Source organism: Salvelinus alpinus, chromosome 25, assembly GCF_045679555.1.
Source record: "Salvelinus alpinus chromosome 25, SLU_Salpinus.1, whole genome shotgun sequence".
Classification (NCBI taxonomy): domain Eukaryota; kingdom Metazoa; phylum Chordata; class Actinopteri; order Salmoniformes; family Salmonidae; genus Salvelinus; species Salvelinus alpinus.
In genome coordinates this window covers 16317731-16338849 of record NC_092110.1, presented here as the reverse complement: position 1 = coordinate 16338849, position 21119 = coordinate 16317731, and the positions used below count along the sequence as shown (strand labels likewise).

The 21119-nt window shown below is 38.4% G+C and overlaps 10 non-coding genes across 10 annotated transcripts; all 10 read left to right on the top strand.

Annotated features, from left to right (window-relative positions):
• Window positions 1-1275: 1275 nt before the first annotated feature.
• Window positions 1276-1348, top strand: trnar-ucg (transfer RNA arginine (anticodon UCG)). The gene has a single exon. It is a non-coding gene; the product is annotated as a tRNA-Arg (tRNA).
• Window positions 1349-3009: 1661 nt separating this feature from the next.
• trnar-ucg (transfer RNA arginine (anticodon UCG)) lies at window positions 3010-3082 on the top strand. The gene has a single exon. It is a non-coding gene; the product is annotated as a tRNA-Arg (tRNA).
• Window positions 3083-4952: 1870 nt separating this feature from the next.
• trnar-ucg (transfer RNA arginine (anticodon UCG)) lies at window positions 4953-5025 on the top strand. The gene has a single exon. It is a non-coding gene; the product is annotated as a tRNA-Arg (tRNA).
• Window positions 5026-6178: 1153 nt separating this feature from the next.
• On the top strand, window positions 6179-6251 carry trnar-ucg (transfer RNA arginine (anticodon UCG)). The gene has a single exon. It is a non-coding gene; the product is annotated as a tRNA-Arg (tRNA).
• A 1003-nt stretch (window positions 6252-7254) lies between these two features.
• On the top strand, window positions 7255-7327 carry trnar-ucg (transfer RNA arginine (anticodon UCG)). Its single transcript has one exon. It is a non-coding gene; the product is annotated as a tRNA-Arg (tRNA).
• A 1362-nt stretch (window positions 7328-8689) lies between these two features.
• trnar-ucg (transfer RNA arginine (anticodon UCG)) lies at window positions 8690-8762 on the top strand. Its single transcript has one exon. It is a non-coding gene; the product is annotated as a tRNA-Arg (tRNA).
• Window positions 8763-11558: 2796 nt separating this feature from the next.
• Window positions 11559-11631, top strand: trnaq-uug (transfer RNA glutamine (anticodon UUG)). Its single transcript has one exon. It is a non-coding gene; the product is annotated as a tRNA-Gln (tRNA).
• Window positions 11632-15143: 3512 nt separating this feature from the next.
• trnar-ucg (transfer RNA arginine (anticodon UCG)) lies at window positions 15144-15216 on the top strand. The gene has a single exon. It is a non-coding gene; the product is annotated as a tRNA-Arg (tRNA).
• Window positions 15217-16936: 1720 nt separating this feature from the next.
• Window positions 16937-17009, top strand: trnar-ucg (transfer RNA arginine (anticodon UCG)). Its single transcript has one exon. It is a non-coding gene; the product is annotated as a tRNA-Arg (tRNA).
• A 1003-nt stretch (window positions 17010-18012) lies between these two features.
• Window positions 18013-18085, top strand: trnaq-uug (transfer RNA glutamine (anticodon UUG)). The gene has a single exon. It is a non-coding gene; the product is annotated as a tRNA-Gln (tRNA).
• The last annotated feature ends 3034 nt before the right edge of the window (window positions 18086-21119 follow it).

Sequence of the window (21119 nt, the reverse complement as noted above, 5' to 3'; positions counted from 1 at the left end):
TCTATTGTGGCAAAACAACGTCTGCATGATGTCATATAGGAGTATATGTAACAGGTTGCGTGGCCTAATGGATAAGGCGTCTGACTTCGAATCAGAAGATTGAGGGTTCGAGCTCCTAAGTGGTCGTTTAATTTCATAAACTCAGTTAATTTGGACTTGTTTGCAATTTCCTGAAATAAGTCTTTGTTCTTGTTGCTTTGAAATGCTAGGACATTGTCATGCAACTTCAATGATCTAAGAATGCGAGACCCGTGAAATATTGTGTCTGATTCTGCATCACAAGATTGAGGGATAGCGTCTCTTCATACTTGTTCAATATCACTAGCTTTCCTCATTCGGACCGATTCACAATTTTCATGTCTATTGTGGTAAAACAACGTCTGCATGATGTCATATTGGATTATGTGGAGTAGAGTGTGTCGCCTAATGGATAAGGTGTTTGACTTCAAATCAGAAGATTGAGGGTTTGACTCTCCTCGTTGTTAAATTTCATTAGCTCAGCTATTTTGGACATGTTCGCAATTTCCCGAGATAAGGCTTTGTTCTTCTTGCTTTGAAAAGCTAGGACATTGTTATACAATTTAATAATCTAAGAGTGCGAGGCCTGAGTAATATTGTGTCTGATTCTGCATCACAAGATTGAGGGATAGCGTCTCTTCATACTTGTTCAATTTCCTGAAATAAGTCTTTGTTCTTGTTGCTTTGAAATGCTAGGACATTGTCATGCAACTTCAATGATATAAGAATGCGAGACCCGTGAAATATTTTGTCTGATTATGCATCACAAGATTGAGGGATAGCGTCTCTTCATACTTGTTCAATATCACTAGCTTTCCTCATTCGAACCGGTTCACAATTTTGATGTCTATTGTTGCAAAACAACGTCTGAATGATGTCATATAGGATTATGTGGAGTAGAGTGTGTCGCATAATGGATAAGGTGTTTGACTTCAAATCAGAAGATTGAGGGTTTGACTCTCCTCGTTGTTGTTTAATTTCATTAGCTCAGCTAATTTGGACATGTTCCCAACTTCCCGAGATAAGGCTTTGTTCTTCTTGCTTTGAAAAGCTAGGACATTGTTATAATATTTAATAATCTAAGAGTGCGAGGCCTGAGTAATATTGTGTCTGATTATGCATCACAAGATTGAGGGATAGCGTCTCTTCGTACTTGTTCAATATCACTAGCTTTCCTCATTCGGACAGGTTCGCAATTTTCATGTCTATTGTGGCAAAACAACGTCTGCATGATGTCATATAGGAGTTTATGTAACAGGTTGCGTGGCCTAATGGATAAGGCGTCTGACTTCGAATCAGAAGATTGAGGGTTCGAGTCCCTTCGTGGTCGTTTAATTTCATATACTCAGTTAATTTGGACTTGTTTGCAATTTCCTGAAATAAGTCTTTGTTCTTGTTGCTTTGAAATGCTAGGACATTGTCATGCAACTTCAATGAGCTAAGAATGCGAGACCCGTGAAATATTGTGTCTGATTCTGCATCACAAGATTGAGGGATAGCGTCTCTTCATACTTGTTCAATTTCCTGAAATAAGTCTTTGTTCTTGTTGCTTTGAAATGCTAGGACATTGTCATGCAACTTCAATGATATAAGAATGCGAGACCCGTGAAATATTTTGTCTGATTATGCATCACAAGATTGAGGGATAGCGTCTCTTCATACTTGTTCAATATCACTAGCTTTCCTCATTCGAACCGGTTCACAATTTTGATGTCTATTGTTGCAAAACAACGTCTGAATGATGTCATATAGGATTATGTGGAGTAGAGTGTGTCGCATAATGGATAAGGTGTTTGACTTCAAATCAGAAGATTGAGGGTTTGACTCTCCTCGTTGTTGTTTAATTTCATTAGCTCAGCTAATTTGGACATGTTCCCAACTTCCCGAGATAAGGCTTTGTTCTTCTTGCTTTGAAAAGCTAGGACATTGTTATAATATTTAATAATCTAAGAGTGCGAGGCCTGAGTAATATTGTGTCTGATTATGCATCACAAGATTGAGGGATAGCGTCTCTTCGTACTTGTTCAATATCACTAGCTTTCCTCATTCGGACAGGTTCGCAATTTTCATGTCTATTGTGGCAAAACAACGTCTGCATGATGTCATATAGGAGTTTATGTAACAGGTTGCGTGGCCTAATGGATAAGGCGTCTGACTTCGAATCAGAAGATTGAGGGTTCGAGTCCCTTCGTGGTTGTTTAATTTCATAAACTCATTTAATTTGGACTTGTTTGGAATTTCCTGAAATAAGTCTTTGTTCTTGTTGCTTTGAAATGCTAGGACATTGTCATGCAACTTCAATGAGCTAAGAATGCGAGACCCGTGAAATATTGTGTCTGATTCTGCATCACAAGATTGAGGGATAGCGTCTCTTCATACTTGTTCAATTTCCTGAAATAAGTCTTTGTTCTTGTTGCTTTGAAATGCTAGGACATTGTCATGCAACTTCAATGATATAAGAATGCGAGACCCGTGAAATATTTTGTCTGATTATGCATCACAAGATTGAGGGATAGCGTCTCTTCATACTTGTTCAATATCACTAGCTTTCCTCATTCGAACCGGTTCACAATTTTGATGTCTATTGTTGCAAAACAACGTCTGAATGATGTCATATAGGATTATGTGGAGTAGAGTGTGTCGCATAATGGATAAGGTGTTTGACTTCAAATCAGAAGATTGAGGGTTTGACTCTCCTCGTTGTTGTTTAATTTCATTAGCTCAGCTAATTTGGACATGTTCGCAACTTCCCGAGATAAGGCTTTGTTCTTCTTGCTTTGAAAAGCTAGGACATTGTTATAATATTTAATAATCTAAGAGTGCGAGGCCTGAGTAATATTGTGTCTGATTATGCATCACAAGATTGAGGGATAGCGTCTCTTCGTACTTGTTCAATATCACTAGCTTTCCTCATTCGGAAAGGTTCGCAATTTTCATGTCTATTGTGGCAAAACAACGTCTGCATGATGTCATATAGGAGTTTATGGAATAGGTTGCGTGGCCTAATGGATAAGGCGTCTGACTTCGAATCAGAAGATTGAGGGTTCGAGTCCCTCCGTGGTCGTTAAATTTCATATACTCAGTTAATTTGGACTTGTTTGCAATTTCCTGAAATAAGTCTTTGTTCTTGTTGCTTTGAAATGCTAGGACATTGTCATGCAACTTCAATGATCTAAGAATGCGAGACCCGTGAAATATTGTGTCTGATTCTGCATCACAAGATTGAGGGATAGCGTCTCTTCATACTTGTTCAATTTCCTGAAATAAGTCTTTGTTCTTGTTGCTTTGAAATGCTAGGACATTGTCATGCAACTTCAATGATATAAGAATGCGAGACCCGTGAAATATTTTGTCTGATTATGCATCACAAGATTGAGGGATAGCGTCTCTTCATACTTGTTCAATATCACTAGCTTTCCTCATTCGGACCGGTTCACAATTTTGATGTCTATTGTTGCAAAACAACGTCTGAATGATGTCATATAGGATTATGTGGAGTAGAGTGTGTCGCCTAATGGATAAGGTGTTTGACTTCAAATCAGAAGATTGAGGGTTTGACTCTCCTCGTTGTTGTTTAATTTCATTAGCTCAGCTATTTTGGACATGTTCGCAATTTCCCGAGATAAGGCTTTGTTCTTCTTGCTTTGAAAAGCTAGGACATTGTTATACAATTTAATAATCTAAGAGTGCGAGGCCTGAGTAATATTGTGTCTGATTATGCATCACAAGATTGAGGGATAGCGTCTCTTCATACTTGTTCAATATCACTAGCTTTCCTCATTCGGACAGGTTCGCAATTTTCATGTCTATTGTGGCAAAACAACGTCTGCATGATGTCATATAGGTGTATATGGAACAGGCTGCGTGGCCTAATGGATAATGCGTCTGACTTCGAATCAGAAGATTGAGGGTTCGAGTCCCTTCGTGGTTGTTTAATTTCATAAACTCATTTAATTTGGACTTGTTTGGAATTTCCTGAAATAAGTCTTTGTTCTTGTTGCTTTGAAATGCGAGGACATTGTCATGCAACTTCAATGATCTAAGAATGCGAGATCCGTGAAATATTTTGTCTGATTATGCATCACAAGATTGAGGGATAGCGTCTCTTCGTACTTGTTCAATATCACTAGCTTTCCTCATTCGGACAGGTTCGCAATTTTCATGTCTATTGTGGCAAAACAACATCTGCATTATGTCATATATGAGTAGATGAAACAGGCTGCGTGGCCTAATGGATAAGCCGTCTGACTTCGAATCAGAAGATTGAGGGTTCGAGTCCCTTCGTGGTTGTTTAATTTCATAAACTCAGTTAATTTAGACTTGTTTGCAATTTTCTGAAATAAGTCCTGGTTCTTGTTGCTTTGAAATGCTAGGATATTTTTATGCAACTTCAATGATCTAAGAATGCGAGACCCGTGAAATATTGTGTCTGATTCTGCATCACAAGATTGATGGATAGTGTCTCTTCATACTTGTTCAATATCACTAGCTTTCCTCATTCGGACCGGTTCACAATTTTGATGTCTATTGTTGCAAAACAACGTCTGAATGATGTCATATAGGATTATGTGGAGTAGAGTGTGTCGCCTAATGGATAAGGTGTTTGACTTCAAAACAGAAGATTGAGGGTTTGACTCTCCTCGTTGTTGTTTAATTTCATTAGCTCAGCTATTTTGGACATGTTCGCAATTTCCCGAGATAAGGCTTTGTTCTTCTTGCTTTGAAAAGCTAGGACATTGTTATACAATTTAATAATCTAAGAGTGAGAGGCCTGAGTAATATTGTGTCTGATTATGCATCACAAGATTGAGGGATAGCGTCTCTTCATACTTGTTCAATATCACTAGCTTTCCTCATTCGGACAGGTTCGCAATTTTCATGTCTATTGTGGCAAAACAACGTCTGCATGATGTCATATAGGTATAAATGGAACAGGCTGCGTGGCCTAATGGATAAGGCGTCTGACTTCGAATCAGAAGATTGAGGGTTCGAGTCCCTTCGTGGTCGTTTAATTTCATAAACTCAGTTAATTTGGACTTGTTTGCAATTTCCTGAAATAAGTCTTTGTTCTTGTTGCTTTGAAATGCGAGGACATTGTCATGCAACTTCAATGATCTAAGAATGCGAGATCCGTGAAATATTTTGTCTGATTATGCATCACAAGATTGAGGGATAGCGTCTCTTCGTACTTGTTCAATATCACTAGCTTTCCTCATTCGGACAGGTTCGCAATTTTCATGTCTATTGTGGCAAAACAACGCCTGCATGATGTCATATATGAGTAGATGAAACAGGCTGCGTGGCCTAATGTATAAGGCGTCTGACTTCGAATCAGAAGACTAAGGGTTCGAGTCCCTTCGTGGTCGTTTAATTTCATATACTCAGTTAATTTGGACTTGTTTGCAATTTCCTGAAATAAGTCTTTGTTCTTGTTGCTTTGAAATGCTAGGACATTGTCATGCAACTTCAATGATCTAAGAATGCGAGACCCGTGAAATATTGTGTCTGATTCTGCATCACAAGATTGAGGGATAGCGTCTCTTCATACTTGTTCAATTTCCTGAAATAAGTCTTTGTTCTTGTTGCTTTGAAATGCTAGGACATTGTCATGCAACTTCAATGATATAAGAATGCGAGACCCGTGAAATATTTTGTCTGATTATGCATCACAAGATTGAGGGATAGCGTCTCTTCATACTTGTTCAATATCACTAGCTTTCCTCATTCGGACCGGTTCACAATTTTGATGTCTATTGTTGCAAAACAACGTCTGAATGATGTCATATAGGATTATGTGGAGTAGAGTGTGTCGCCTAATGGATAAGGTGTTTGACTTCAAATCAGAAGATTGAGGGTTTGACTCTCCTCGTTGTTGTTTAATTTCATTAGCTCAGCTATTTTGGACATGTTCGCAATTTCCCGAGATAAGGCTTTGTTCTTCTTGCTTTGAAAAGCTAGGACATTGTTATACAATTTAATAATCTAAGAGTGCGAGGCCTGAGTAATATTGTGTCTGATTATGCATCACAAGATTGAGGGATAGCGTCTCTTCATACTTGTTCAATATCACTAGCTTTCCTCATTCGGACAGGTTCGCAATTTTCATGTCTATTGTGGCAAAACAACGTCTGCATGATGTCATATAGGTGTATATGGAACAGGCTGCGTGGCCTAATGGATAAGGCGTCTGACTTCGAATCAGAAGATTGAGGGTTCGAGTCCCTTCGTGGTTGTTTAATTTCATAAACTCAGTTAATTTGGACTTGTTTGGAATTTCCTGAAATAAGTCTTTGTTCTTGTTGCTTTGAAATGCGAGGACATTGTCATGCAACTTCAATGATCTAAGAATGCGAGATCCGTGAAATATTTTGTCTGATTATGCATCACAAGATTGAGGGATAGCGTCTCTTCGTACTTGTTCAATATCACTAGCTTTCCTCATTCGGACAGGTTCGCAATTTTCATGTCTATTGTGGCAAAACAACATCTGCATTATGTCATATATGAGTAGATGAAACAGGCTGCGTGGCCTAATGGATAAGCCGTCTGACTTCGAATCAGAAGATTGAGGGTTCGAGTCCCTTCGTGGTTGTTTAATTTCATAAACTCAGTTAATTTAGACTTGTTTGCAATTTTCTGAAATAAGTCCTGGTTCTTGTTGCTTTGAAATGCTAGGATATTTTTATGCAACTTCAATGATCTAAGAATGCGAGACCCGTGAAATATTGTGTCTGATTCTGCATCACAAGATTGATGGATAGTGTCTCTTCATACTTGTTCAATATCACTAGCTTTCCTCATTCGGACCGGTTCACAATTTTGATGTCTATTGTTGCAAAACAACGTCTGAATGATGTCATATAGGATTATGTGGAGTAGAGTGTGTCGCCTAATGGATAAGGTGTTTGACTTCAAAACAGAAGATTGAGGGTTTGACTCTCCTCGTTGTTGTTTAATTTCATTAGCTCAGCTATTTTGGACATGTTCGCAATTTCCCGAGATAAGGCTTTGTTCTTCTTGCTTTGAAAAGCTAGGACATTGTTATACAATTTAATAATCTAAGAGTGAGAGGCCTGAGTAATATTGTGTCTGATTATGCATCACAAGATTGAGGGATAGCGTCTCTTCATACTTGTTCAATATCACTAGCTTTCCTCATTCGGACAGGTTCGCAATTTTCATGTCTATTGTGGCAAAACAACGTCTGCATGATGTCATATAGGTATAAATGGAACAGGCTGCGTGGCCTAATGGATAAGGCGTCTGACTTCGAATCAGAAGATTGAGGGTTCGAGTCCCTTCGTGGTCGTTTAATTTCATAAACTCAGTTAATTTGGACTTGTTTGCAATTTCCTGAAATAAGTCTTTGTTCTTGTTGCTTTGAAATGCGAGGACATTGTCATGCAACTTCAATGATCTAAGAATGCGAGATCCGTGAAATATTTTGTCTGATTATGCATCACAAGATTGAGGGATAGCGTCTCTTCGTACTTGTTCAATATCACTAGCTTTCCTCATTCGGACAGGTTCGCAATTTTCATGTCTATTGTGGCAAAACAACGCCTGCATGATGTCATATATGAGTAGATGAAACAGGCTGCGTGGCCTAATGTATAAGGCGTCTGACTTCGAATCAGAAGACTAAGGGTTCGAGTCCCTTCGTGGTCGTTTAATTTCATAAACTCAGTTAATTTAGACTTGTTTGCAATTTCCTGAAATAAGTCTTTGTTCTTGTTGCTTTGAAATGCTAGGATATTGTCATGCAACTTCAATGATCTAAGAATGCAAGATCCGTGAAATATTTTGTCTGATTATGCATCACAAGATTGAGGGATAGCGTCTCTTCGTACTTGTTCAATATCACTAGCTTTCCTCATTCGGACAGGTTCGCAATTTTCATGTCTATTGTGGCAAAACAACATCTGCATTATGTCATATATGAGTAGATGAAACAGGCTGCGTGGCCTAATGGATAAGCCGTCTGACTTCGAATCAGAAGATTGAGGGTTCGAGTCCCTTCGTGGTTGTTTAATTTCATAAACTCAGTTAATTTAGACTTGTTTGCAATTTTCTGAAATAAGTCCTGGTTCTTGTTGCTTTGAAATGCTAGGATATTTTTATGCAACTTCAATGATCTAAGAATGCGAGACCCGTGAAATATTGTGTCTGATTCTGCATCACAAGATTGATGGATAGTGTCTCTTCATACTTGTTCAATATCACTAGCTTTCCTCATTCGGACCGGTTCACAATTTTGATGTCTATTGTTGCAAAACAACGTCTGAATGATGTCATATAGGATTATGTGGAGTAGAGTGTGTCGCCTAATGGATAAGGTGTTTGACTTCAAAACAGAAGATTGAGGGTTTGACTCTCCTCGTTGTTGTTTAATTTCATTAGCTCAGCTATTTTGGACATGTTCGCAATTTCCCGAGATAAGGCTTTGTTCTTCTTGCTTTGAAAAGCTAGGACATTGTTATACAATTTAATAATCTAAGAGTGAGAGGCCTGAGTAATATTGTGTCTGATTATGCATCACAAGATTGAGGGATAGCGTCTCTTCATACTTGTTCAATATCACTAGCTTTCCTCATTCGGACAGGTTCGCAATTTTCATGTCTATTGTGGCAAAACAACGTCTGCATGATGTCATATAGGTATAAATGGAACAGGCTGCGTGGCCTAATGGATAAGGCGTCTGACTTCGAATCAGAAGATTGAGGGTTCGAGTCCCTTCGTGGTCGTTTAATTTCATAAACTCAGTTAATTTGGACTTGTTTGCAATTTCCTGAAATAAGTCTTTGTTCTTGTTGCTTTGAAATGCGAGGACATTGTCATGCAACTTCAATGATCTAAGAATGCGAGATCCGTGAAATATTTTGTCTGATTATGCATCACAAGATTGAGGGATAGCGTCTCTTCGTACTTGTTCAATATCACTAGCTTTCCTCATTCGGACAGGTTCGCAATTTTCATGTCTATTGTGGCAAAACAACGCCTGCATGATGTCATATATGAGTAGATGAAACAGGCTGCGTGGCCTAATGTATAAGGCGTCTGACTTCGAATCAGAAGACTAAGGGTTCGAGTCCCTTCGTGGTCGTTTAATTTCATAAACTCAGTTAATGTAGACTTGTTTGCAATTTCCTGAAATAAGTCTTTGTTCTTGTTGCTTTGAAATGCTAGGATATTGTTATGCAACTTCAATGATCTAAGAATGCGAGACCCGTGAAATATTGTGTCTGATTCTGCATCACAAGATTGAGGGATAGTGTCTCTTCTTACTTGTTCAATATCACTACCTTTCCTCATTCGGACCGGTTCACAATTTTGATGTCTATTGTTGCAAAACAACGTCTGAATGATGTCATATAGGATTATGTGGAGTAGAGTGTGTCGCCTAATGGATAAGGTGTTTGACTTCAAATCAGAAGATTGAGGGTTTGACTCTCCTCGTTGTTGTTTAATTTCATTAGCTCAGCTATTTTGGACATGTTCGCAATTTCCCGAGATAAGGCTTTGTTCTTCTTGCTTTGAAAAGCTAGGACATTGTTATACAATTTAATAATCTAAGAGTGCGAGGCCTGAGTAATATTGTGTCTGATTATGCATCACAAGATTGAGGGATAGCGTCTCTTCATACTTGTTCAATATCACTAGCTTTCCTCATTCGGACAGGTTCGCAATTTTCATGTCTATTGTGGCAAAACAACGTCTGCATGATGTCATATAGGTGTATATGGAACAGGCTGCGTGGCCTAATGTATAAGGCGTCTGACTTCGAATCAGAAGATTGATGGTTCGAGTCCCTTCGTGGTCGTTTAATTTCATAAACTCTGTTAATTTAGACTTGTTTGCAATTTCCTGAAATAAGTCTTTGTTCTTGTTGCTTTGAAATGCTAGGATATTGTTATGCAACTTCAATGATCTAAGAATGCGAGACCCGTGAAATATTGTGTCTGATTCTGCATCACAAGATTGAGGGATAGTGTCTCTTCTTACTTGTTCAATATCACTACCTTTCCTCATTCGGACCGGTTCACAATTTTGATGTCTATTGTTGCAAAACAACGTCTGAATGATGTCATATAGGATTATGTGGAGTAGAGTGTGTCGCCTAATGGATAAGGTGTTTGACTTCAAATCAGAAGATTGAGGGTTTGACTCTCCTCGTTGTTGTTTAATTTCATTAGCTCAGCTATTTTGGACATGTTCGCAATTTCCCGAGATAAGGCTTTGTTCTTCTTGCTTTGAAAAGCTAGGACATTGTTATACAATTTAATAATCTAAGAGTGCGAGGCCTGAGTAATATTGTGTCTGATTATGCATCACAAGATTGAGGGATAGCGTCTCTTCATACTTGTTCAATATCACTAGCTTTCCTCATTCGGACAGGTTCGCAATTTTCATGTCTATTGTGGCAAAACAACGTCTGCATGATGTCATATAGGTGTATATGGAACAGGCTGCGTGGCCTAATGTATAAGGCGTCTGACTTCGAATCAGAAGATTGAGGGTTCGAGTCCCTTCGTGGTCGTTTAATTTCATAAACTCAGTTAATTTGGACTTGTTTGCAATTTCCTGAAATAAGTCTTTGTTCTTGTTGCTTTGAAATGCGAGGACATTGTCATGCAACTTCAATGATCTAAGAATGCGAGATCCGTGAAATATTTTGTCTGATTATGCATCACAAGATTGAGGGATAGCGTCTCTTCGTACTTGTTCAATATCACTAGCTTTCCTCATTCGGACAGGTTCGCAATTTTCATGTCTATTGTGGCAAAACAACGTCTGCATGATGTCATATATGAGTAGATGGAACAGGCTGCGTGGCCTAATGTATAAGGCGTCTGACTTCGAATCAGAAGATTGAGGGTTCGAGTCCCTTCGTGGTTGTTTAATTTCATAAACTCAGTTAATTTAGACTTGTTTGCAATTTTCTGAAATAAGTCCTGGTTCTTGTTGCTTTGAAATGCTAGGATATTTTTATGCAACTTCAATGATCTAAGAATGCGAGACCCGTGAAATATTGTGTCTGATTCTGCATCACAAGATTGATGGATAGTGTCTCTTCATACTTGTTCAATATCACTAGCTTTCCTCATTCGGACCGGTTCACAATTTTGATGTCTATTGTTGCAAAACAACGTCTGAATGATGTCATATAGGATTATGTGGAGTAGAGTGTGTCGCCTAATGGATAAGGTGTTTGACTTCAAATCAGAAGATTGAGGGTTTGACTCTCCTCGTTGTTGTTTAATTTCATTAGCTCAGCTAATTTGGACATGTTCGCAACTTCCCGAGATAAGGCTTTGTTCTTCTTGCTTTGAAAAGCTAGGACATTGTTATAATATTTAATAATCTAAGAGTGCGAGGCCTGAGTAATATTGTGTCTGATTATGTATCACAAGATTGAGGGATAGCGTCTCTTCGTACTTGTTCAATATCACTAGCTTTCCTCATTCGGACAGGTTCGCAATTTTCATGTCTATTGTGGCAAAACAACATCTGCATGATGTCATATGAGAGTAAATGAAACAGGCTGCGTGGCCTAATGGATAAGGCGTCTGACTTTGAATCAGAAGATTGAGGGTTCGAGTACCTTCGTGGTCGTTTAATTTCATAAACTCAGTTAATTTAGACTTGTTTGCAATTTCCTGAAATAAGTCTTTGTTCTTGTTGCTTTGAAATGCTAGGATATTGTTATGCAACTTCAATGATCAAAGAATGCGAGAACCGTGACATATTGTGTCTGATTCTGCATCACAAGATTGAGGGATAGTGTCTCTTCATACTTGTTCAATATCACTAGCTTTCCTCATTCGGACCGGTTCACAATTTTGATGTCTATTGTTGCAAAACAACGTCTAAATGATGTCATATAGGATTATGTGGAGTAGAGTGTGTCGCCTAATGGATAAGGTGTTTGACTTCAAATCAGAAGATTGAGGGTTTGACTCTCCTCGTTGTTGTTTAATTTCATTAGCTCAGCTAATTTGGACATGTTCGCAACTTCCCGAGATAAGGCTTTGTTCTTCTTGCTTTGAAAAGCTAGGACATTGTTATAATATTTAATAATCTAAGAGTGCGAGGCCTGAGTAATATTGTGTCTGATTATGTATCACAAGATTGAGGGATAGCGTCTCTTCGTACTTGTTCAATATCACTAGCTTTCCTCATTCGGACAGGTTCGCAATTTTCATGTCTATTGTGGCAAAACAACATCTGCATGATGTCATATACGAGTAGATGAAACAGGCTGCGTGGCCTAATGGATAAGGCGTCTGACTTCGAATCAGAAGATTGAGGTTTGGAGTCCCTTCGTGGTCGTTTAATTTCATAAACTCAGTTAATTTAGACTTGTTTGCAATTTCCTGAAATAAGTCTTTGTTCTTGTTGCTTTGAAATGCTAGGATATTGTTATGCAACTTCAATGATCAAAGAATGCGAGAACCGTGACATATTGTGTCTGATTCTGCATCACAAGATTGAGGGATAGTGTCTCTTCATACTTGTTCAATATCACTATTTTTCCTCATTCGGACCGGTTCACAATTTTGATGTCTATTGTTGCAAAACAACGTCTGAATGATGTCATATAGGATTATGTGGAGTAGAGTGTGTCGCCTAATGGATAAGGTGTTTGACTTCAAATCAGAAGATTGAGGGTTTGACTCTCCTCGTTGTTGTTTAATTTCATGAGCTCAGCTATTTTGGACATGTTCGCAATTTCCCGAGATAAGGCTTTGTTCTTCTTGCTTTGAAAAGTTAGGACATTGTTATACAATTTAATAATCTAAGAGTGCGAGGCCTGAGTAATATTGTGTCTGATTATGCATCACAAGATTGAGGGATAGCGTCTCTTCATACTTGTTCAATATCACTAGCTTTCCTCATTCGGACAGGTTCGCAATTTTCATGTCTATTGTGGCAAAACAACATCTGCATGATGTCATATATGAGTAAGTGAAACAGGCTGCGTGGCCTAATGGATAAGGCGTCTGACTTCGAATCAGAAGATTGAGGGTTCGAGTCCCTTCGTGTTCGTTTAATTTCATAAACTCAGTTAATTTAGACTTGTTTGCAATTTCCTGAAATAAGTCTTTGTTCTTGTTGCTTTGAAATGCTAGGATATTGTTATGCAACTTCAATGATCAAAGAATGCGAGAACCGTGACATATTGTGTCTGATTCTGCATCACAAGATTGAGGGATAGTGTCTCTTCATACTTGTTCAATATCACTAGCTTTCCTCATTCGGACCGGTTCACAATTTTGATGTCTATTGTTGCAAAACAACGTCTGAATGATGTCATATAGGATTATGTGGAGTAGAGTGTGTCGCCTAATGGATAAGGTGTTTGACTTCAAATCAGAAGATTGAGGGTTTGACTCTCCTCGTTGTTGTTTAATTTCATTAGCTCAGCTAATTTGGACATGTTCGCAACTTCCCGAGATAAGGCTTTGTTCTTCTTGCTTTGAAAAGCTAGGACATTGTTATAATATTTAATAATCTAAGAGTGCGAGGCCTGAGTAATATTGTGTCTGATTATGTATCACAAGATTGAGGGATAGCGTCTCTTCGTACTTGTTCAATATCACTAGCTTTCCTCATTCGGACAGGTTCGCAATTTTCATGTCTATTGTGGCAAAACAACATCTGCATGATGTCATATATGAGTAGATGAAACAGGCTGCGTGGCCTAATGGATAAGGCGTCTGACTTCGAATCAGAAGATTGAGGTTTGGAGTCCCTTCGTGGTCGTTTAATTTCATAAACTCAGTTAATTTAGACTTGTTTGCAATTTCCTGAAATAAGTCTTTGTTCTTGTTGCTTTGAAATGCTAGGATATTGTTATGCAACTTCAATGATCAAAGAATGCGAGAACCGTGACATATTGTGTCTGATTCTGCATCACAAGATTGAGGGATAGTGTCTCTTCATACTTGTTCAATATCACTATTTTTCCTCATTCGGACCGGTTCACAATTTTGATGTCTATTGTTGCAAAACAACGTCTGAATGATGTCATATAGGATTATGTGGAGTAGAGTGTGTCGCCTAATGGATAAGGTGTTTGACTTCAAATCAGAAGATTGAGGGTTTGACTCTCCTCGTTGTTGTTTAATTTCATGAGCTCAGCTATTTTGGACATGTTCGCAATTTCCCGAGATAAGGCTTTGTTCTTCTTGCTTTGAAAAGCTAGGACATTGTTATAATATTTAATAATCTAAGAGTGCGAGGCCTGAGTAATATTGTGTCTGATTATGTATCACAAGATTGAGGGATAGCGTCTCTTCGTACTTGTTCAATATCACTAGCTTTCCTCATTCGGACAGGTTCGCAATTTTCATGTCTATTGTGGCAAAACAACATCTGCATTATGTCATATATGAGTAGATGAAACAGGCTGCGTGGCCTAATGGATAAGCCGTCTGACTTCGAATCAGAAGATTGAGGGTTCGAGTCCCTTCGTGGTTGTTTAATTTCATAAACTCAGTTAATTTAGACTTGTTTGCAATTTTCTGAAATAAGTCCTGGTTCTTGTTGCTTTGAAATGCTAGGATATTTTTATGCAACTTCAATGATCTAAGAATGCGAGACCCGTGAAATATTGTGTCTGATTCTGCATCACAAGATTGATGGATAGTGTCTCTTCATACTTGTTCAATATCACTAGCTTTCCTCATTCGGACCGGTTCACAATTTTGATGTCTATTGTTGCAAAACAACGTCTGAATGATGTCATATAGGATTATGTGGAGTAGAGTGTGTCGCCTAATGGATAAGGTGTTTGACTTCAAAACAGAAGATTGAGGGTTTGACTCTCCTCGTTGTTGTTTAATTTCATTAGCTCAGCTATTTTGGACATGTTCGCAATTTCCCGAGATAAGGCTTTGTTCTTCTTGCTTTGAAAAGCTAGGACATTGTTATACAATTTAATAATCTAAGAGTGAGAGGCCTGAGTAATATTGTGTCTGATTATGCATCACAAGATTGAGGGATAGCGTCTCTTCATACTTGTTCAATATCACTAGCTTTCCTCATTCGGACAGGTTCGCAATTTTCATGTCTATTGTGGCAAAACAACGTCTGCATGATGTCATATAGGTATAAATGGAACAGGCTGCGTGGCCTAATGGATAAGGCGTCTGACTTCGAATCAGAAGATTGAGGGTTCGAGTCCCTTCGTGGTCGTTTAATTTCATAAACTCAGTTAATTTGGACTTGTTTGCAATTTCCTGAAATAAGTCTTTGTTCTTGTTGCTTTGAAATGCGAGGACATTGTCATGCAACTTCAATGATCTAAGAATGCGAGATCCGTGAAATATTTTGTCTGATTATGCATCACAAGATTGAGGGATAGCGTCTCTTCGTACTTGTTCAATATCACTAGCTTTCCTCATTCGGACAGGTTCGCAATTTTCATGTCTATTGTGGCAAAACAACGCCTGCATGATGTCATATATGAGTAGATGAAACAGGCTGCGTGGCCTAATGTATAAGGCGTCTGACTTCGAATCAGAAGACTAAGGGTTCGAGTCCCTTCGTGGTCGTTTAATTTCATAAACTCAGTTAATGTAGACTTGTTTGCAATTTCCTGAAATAAGTCTTTGTTCTTGTTGCTTTGAAATGCTAGGATATTGTTATGCAACTTCAATGATCTAAGAATGCGAGACCCGTGAAATATTGTGTCTGATTCTGCATCACAAGATTGAGGGATAGTGTCTCTTCTTACTTGTTCAATATCACTACCTTTCCTCATTCGGACCGGTTCACAATTTTGATGTCTATTGTTGCAAAACAACGTCTGAATGATGTCATATAGGATTATGTGGAGTAGAGTGTGTCGCCTAATGGATAAGGTGTTTGACTTCAAATCAGAAGATTGAGGGTTTGACTCTCCTCGTTGTTGTTTAATTTCATTAGCTCAGCTATTTTGGACATGTTCGCAATTTCCCGAGATAAGGCTTTGTTCTTCTTGCTTTGAAAAGCTAGGACATTGTTATACAATTTAATAATCTAAGAGTGCGAGGCCTGAGTAATATTGTGTCTGATTATGCATCACAAGATTGAGGGATAGCGTCTCTTCATACTTGTTCAATATCACTAGCTTTCCTCATTCGGACAGGTTCGCAATTTTCATGTCTATTGTGGCAAAACAACGTCTGCATGATGTCATATAGGTGTATATGGAACAGGCTGCGTGGCCTAATGTATAAGGCGTCTGACTTCGAATCAGAAGATTGATGGTTCGAGTCCCTTCGTGGTCGTTTAATTTCATAAACTCTGTTAATTTAGACTTGTTTGCAATTTCCTGAAATAAGTCTTTGTTCTTGTTGCTTTGAAATGCTAGGATATTGTTATGCAACTTCAATGATCTAAGAATGCGAGACCCGTGAAATATTGTGTCTGATTCTGCATCACAAGATTGAGGGATAGTGTCTCTTCTTACTTGTTCAATATCACTACCTTTCCTCATTCGGACCGGTTCACAATTTTGATGTCTATTGTTGCAAAACAACGTCTGAATGATGTCATATAGGATTATGTGGAGTAGAGTGTGTCGCCTAATGGATAAGGTGTTTGACTTCAAATCAGAAGATTGAGGGTTTGACTCTCCTCGTTGTTGTTTAATTTCATTAGCTCAGCTATTTTGGACATGTTCGCAATTTCCCGAGATAAGGCTTTGTTCTTCTTGCTTTGAAAAGCTAGGACATTGTTATACAATTTAATAATCTAAGAGTGCGAGGCCTGAGTAATATTGTGTCTGATTATGCATCACAAGATTGAGGGATAGCGTCTCTTCATACTTGTTCAATATCACTAGCTTTCCTCATTCGGACAGGTTCGCAATTTTCATGTCTATTGTGGCAAAACAACGTCTGCATGATGTCATATAGGTGTATATGGAACAGGCTGCGTGGCCTAATGGATAAGGCGTCTGACTTCGAATCAGAAGATTGAGGGTTCGAGTCCCTTCGTGGTCGTTTAATTTCATAAACTCAGTTAATTTGGACTTGTTTGCAATTTCCTGAAATAAGTCTTTGTTCTTGTTGCTTTGAAATGCGAGGACATTGTCATGCAACTTCAATGATCTAAGAATGCGAGATCCGTGAAATATTTTGTCTGATTATGCATCACAAGATTGAGGGATAGCGTCTCTTCGTACTTGTTCAATATCACTAGCTTTCCTCATTCGGACAGGTTCGCAATTTTCATGTCTATTGTGGCAAAACAACGTCTGCATGATGTCATATATGAGTAGATGAAACAGGCTGCGTGGCCTAATGTATAAGGCGTCTGACTTCGAATCAGAAGATTGAGGGTTCGAGTCCCTTCGTGGTTGTTTAATTTCATAAACTCAGTTAATTTAGACTTGTTTGCAATTTTCTGAAATAAGTCCTGGTTCTTGTTGCTTTGAAATGCTAGGATATTTTTATGCAACTTCAATGATCTAAGAATGCGAGACCCGTGAAATATTGTGTCTGATTCTGCATCACAAGATTGATGGATAGTGTCTCTTCATACTTGTTCAATATCACTAGCTTTCCTCATTCGGACCGGTTCACAATTTTGATGTCTATTGTTGCAAAACAACGTCTGAATGATGTCATATAGGATTATGTGGAGTAGAGTGTGTCGCCTAATGGATAAGGTGTTTGACTTCAAATCAGAAGATTGAGGGTTTGACTCTCCTCGTTGTTGTTTAATTTCATTAGCTCAGCTAATTTGGACATGTTCGCAACTTCCCGAGATAAGGCTTTGTTCTTCTTGCTTTGAAAAGCTAGGACATTGTTATAATATTTAATAATCTAAGAGTGCGAGGCCTGAGTAATATTGTGTCTGATTATGTATCACAAGATTGAGGGATAGCGTCTCTTCGTACTTGTTCAATATCACTAGCTTTCCTCATTCGGACAGGTTCGCAATTTTCATGTCTATTGTGGCAAAACAACATCTGCATGATGTCATATGAGAGTAAATGAAACAGGCTGCGTGGCCTAATGGATAAGGCGTCTGACTTTGAATCAGAAGATTGAGGGTTCGAGTACCTTCGTGGTCGTTTAATTTCATAAACTCAGTTAATTTAGACTTGTTTGCAATTTCCTGAAATAAGTCTTTGTTCTTGTTGCTTTGAAATGCTAGGATATTGTTATGCAACTTCAATGATCAAAGAATGCGAGAACCGTGACATATTGTGTCTGATTCTGCATCACAAGATTGAGGGATAGTGTCTCTTCATACTTGTTCAATATCACTAGCTTTCCTCATTCGGACCGGTTCACAATTTTGATGTCTATTGTTGCAAAACAACGTCTAAATGATGTCATATAGGATTATGTGGAGTAGAGTGTGTCGCCTAATGGATAAGGTGTTTGACTTCAAATCAGAAGATTGAGGGTTTGACTCTCCTCGTTGTTGTTTAATTTCATTAGCTCAGCTAATTTGGACATGTTCGCAACTTCCCGAGATAAGGCTTTGTTCTTCTTGCTTTGAAAAGCTAGGACATTGTTATAATATTTAATAATCTAAGAGTGCGAGGCCTGAGTAATATTGTGTCTGATTATGTATCACAAGATTGAGGGATAGCGTCTCTTCGTACTTGTTCAATATCACTAGCTTTCCTCATTCGGACAGGTTCGCAATTTTCATGTCTATTGTGGCAAAACAACATCTGCATGATGTCATATACGAGTAGATGAAACAGGCTGCGTGGCCTAATGGATAAGGCGTCTGACTTCGAATCAGAAGATTGAGGTTTGGAGTCCCTTCGTGGTCGTTTAATTTCATAAACTCAGTTAATTTAGACTTGTTTGCAATTTCCTGAAATAAGTCTTTGTTCTTGTTGCTTTGAAATGCTAGGATATTGTTATGCAACTTCAATGATCAAAGAATGCGAGAACCGTGACATATTGTGTCTGATTCTGCATCACAAGATTGAGGGATAGTGTCTCTTCATACTTGTTCAATATCACTATTTTTCCTCATTCGGACCGGTTCACAATTTTGATGTCTATTGTTGCAAAACAACGTCTGAATGATGTCATATAGGATTATGTGGAGTAGAGTGTGTCGCCTAATGGATAAGGTGTTTGACTTCAAATCAGAAGATTGAGGGTTTGACTCTCCTCGTTGTTGTTTAATTTCATGAGCTCAGCTATTTTGGACATGTTCGCAATTTCCCGAGATAAGGCTTTGTTCTTCTTGCTTTGAAAAGTTAGGACATTGTTATACAATTTAATAATCTAAGAGTGCGAGGCCTGAGTAATATTGTGTCTGATTATGCATCACAAGATTGAGGGATAGCGTCTCTTCATACTTGTTCAATATCACTAGCTTTCCTCATTCGGACAGGTTCGCAATTTTCATGTCTATTGTGGCAAAACAACATCTGCATGATGTCATATATGAGTAAGTGAAACAGGCTGCGTGGCCTAATGGATAAGGCGTCTGACTTCGAATCAGAAGATTGAGGGTTCGAGTCCCTTCGTGTTCGTTTAATTTCATAAACTCAGTTAATTTAGACTTGTTTGCAATTTCCTGAAATAAGTCTTTGTTCTTGTTGCTTTGAAATGCTAGGATATTGTTATGCAACTTCAATGATCAAAGAATGCGAGAACCGTGACATATTGTGTCTGATTCTGCATCACAAGATTGAGGGATAGTGTCTCTTCATACTTGTTCAATATCACTAGCTTTCCTCATTCGGACCGGTTCACAATTTTGATGTCTATTGTTGCAAAACAACGTCTGAATGATGTCATATAGGATTATGTGGAGTAGAGTGTGTCGCCTAATGGATAAGGTGTTTGACTTCAAATCAGAAGATTGAGGGTTTGACTCTCCTCGTTGTTGTTTAATTTCATTAGCTCAGCTAATTTGGACATGTTCGCAACTTCCCGAGATAAGGCTTTGTTCTTCTTGCTTTGAAAAGCTAGGACATTGTTATAATATTTAATAATCTAAGAGTGCGAGGCCTGAGTAATATTGTGTCTGATTATGTATCACAAGATTGAGGGATAGCGTCTCTTCGTACTTGTTCAATATCACTAGCTTTCCTCATTCGGACAGGTTCGCAATTTTCATGTCTATTGTGGCAAAACAACATCTGCATGATGTCATATATGAGTAGATGAAACAGGCTGCGTGGCCTAATGGATAAGGCGTCTGACTTCGAATCAGAAGATTGAGGTTTGGAGTCCCTTCGTGGTCGTTTAATTTCATAAACTCAGTTAATTTAGACTTGTTTGCAATTTCCTGAAATAAGTCTTTGTTCTTGTTGCTTTGAAATGCTAGGATATTGTTATGCAACTTCAATGATCAAAGAATGCGAGAACCGTGACATATTGTGTCTGATTCTGCATCACAAGATTGAGGGATAGTGTCTCTTCATACTTGTTCAATATCACTATTTTTCCTCATTCGGACCGGTTCACAATTTTGATGTCTATTGTTGCAAAACAACGTCTGAATGATGTCATATAGGATTATGTGGAGTAGAGTGTGTCGCCTAATGGATAAGGTGTTTGACTTCAAATCAGAAGATTGAGGGTTTGACTCTCCTCGTTGTTGTTTAATTTCATGAGCTCAGCTATTTTGGACATGTTCGCAATTTCCCGAGATAAGGCTTTGTTCTTCTTGCTTTGAAAAGTTAGGACATTGTTATACAATTTAATAATCTAAGAGTGCGAGGCCTGAGTAATATTGTGTCTGATTATGCATCACAAGATTGAGGGATAGCGTCTCTTCATACTTGTTCAATATCACTAGCTTTCCTCATTCGGACAGGTTCGCAATTTTCATGTCTATTGTGGCAAAACAACGTCTGCATGATGTCATATAGGAGTATATGGAACAGGCTGCGTGGCCTAATGGATAAGGCGTCTGACTTCGAATCAGAAGATTGAGTGTTCGAGTCCCTTGGTGGTCGTTTAATTTCATAAACTCAGTTAATTTGGACTTGTTTGCAATTTCCTGAAATAAGTCTTTGTTCTTGTTGCTTTGAAATGCTAGGACATTGTCATGCAACTTCAATGATCTAAGAATGCGAGACCCGTGAAATATTTTGTCTGATTCTGCATCACAAGATTGAGGGA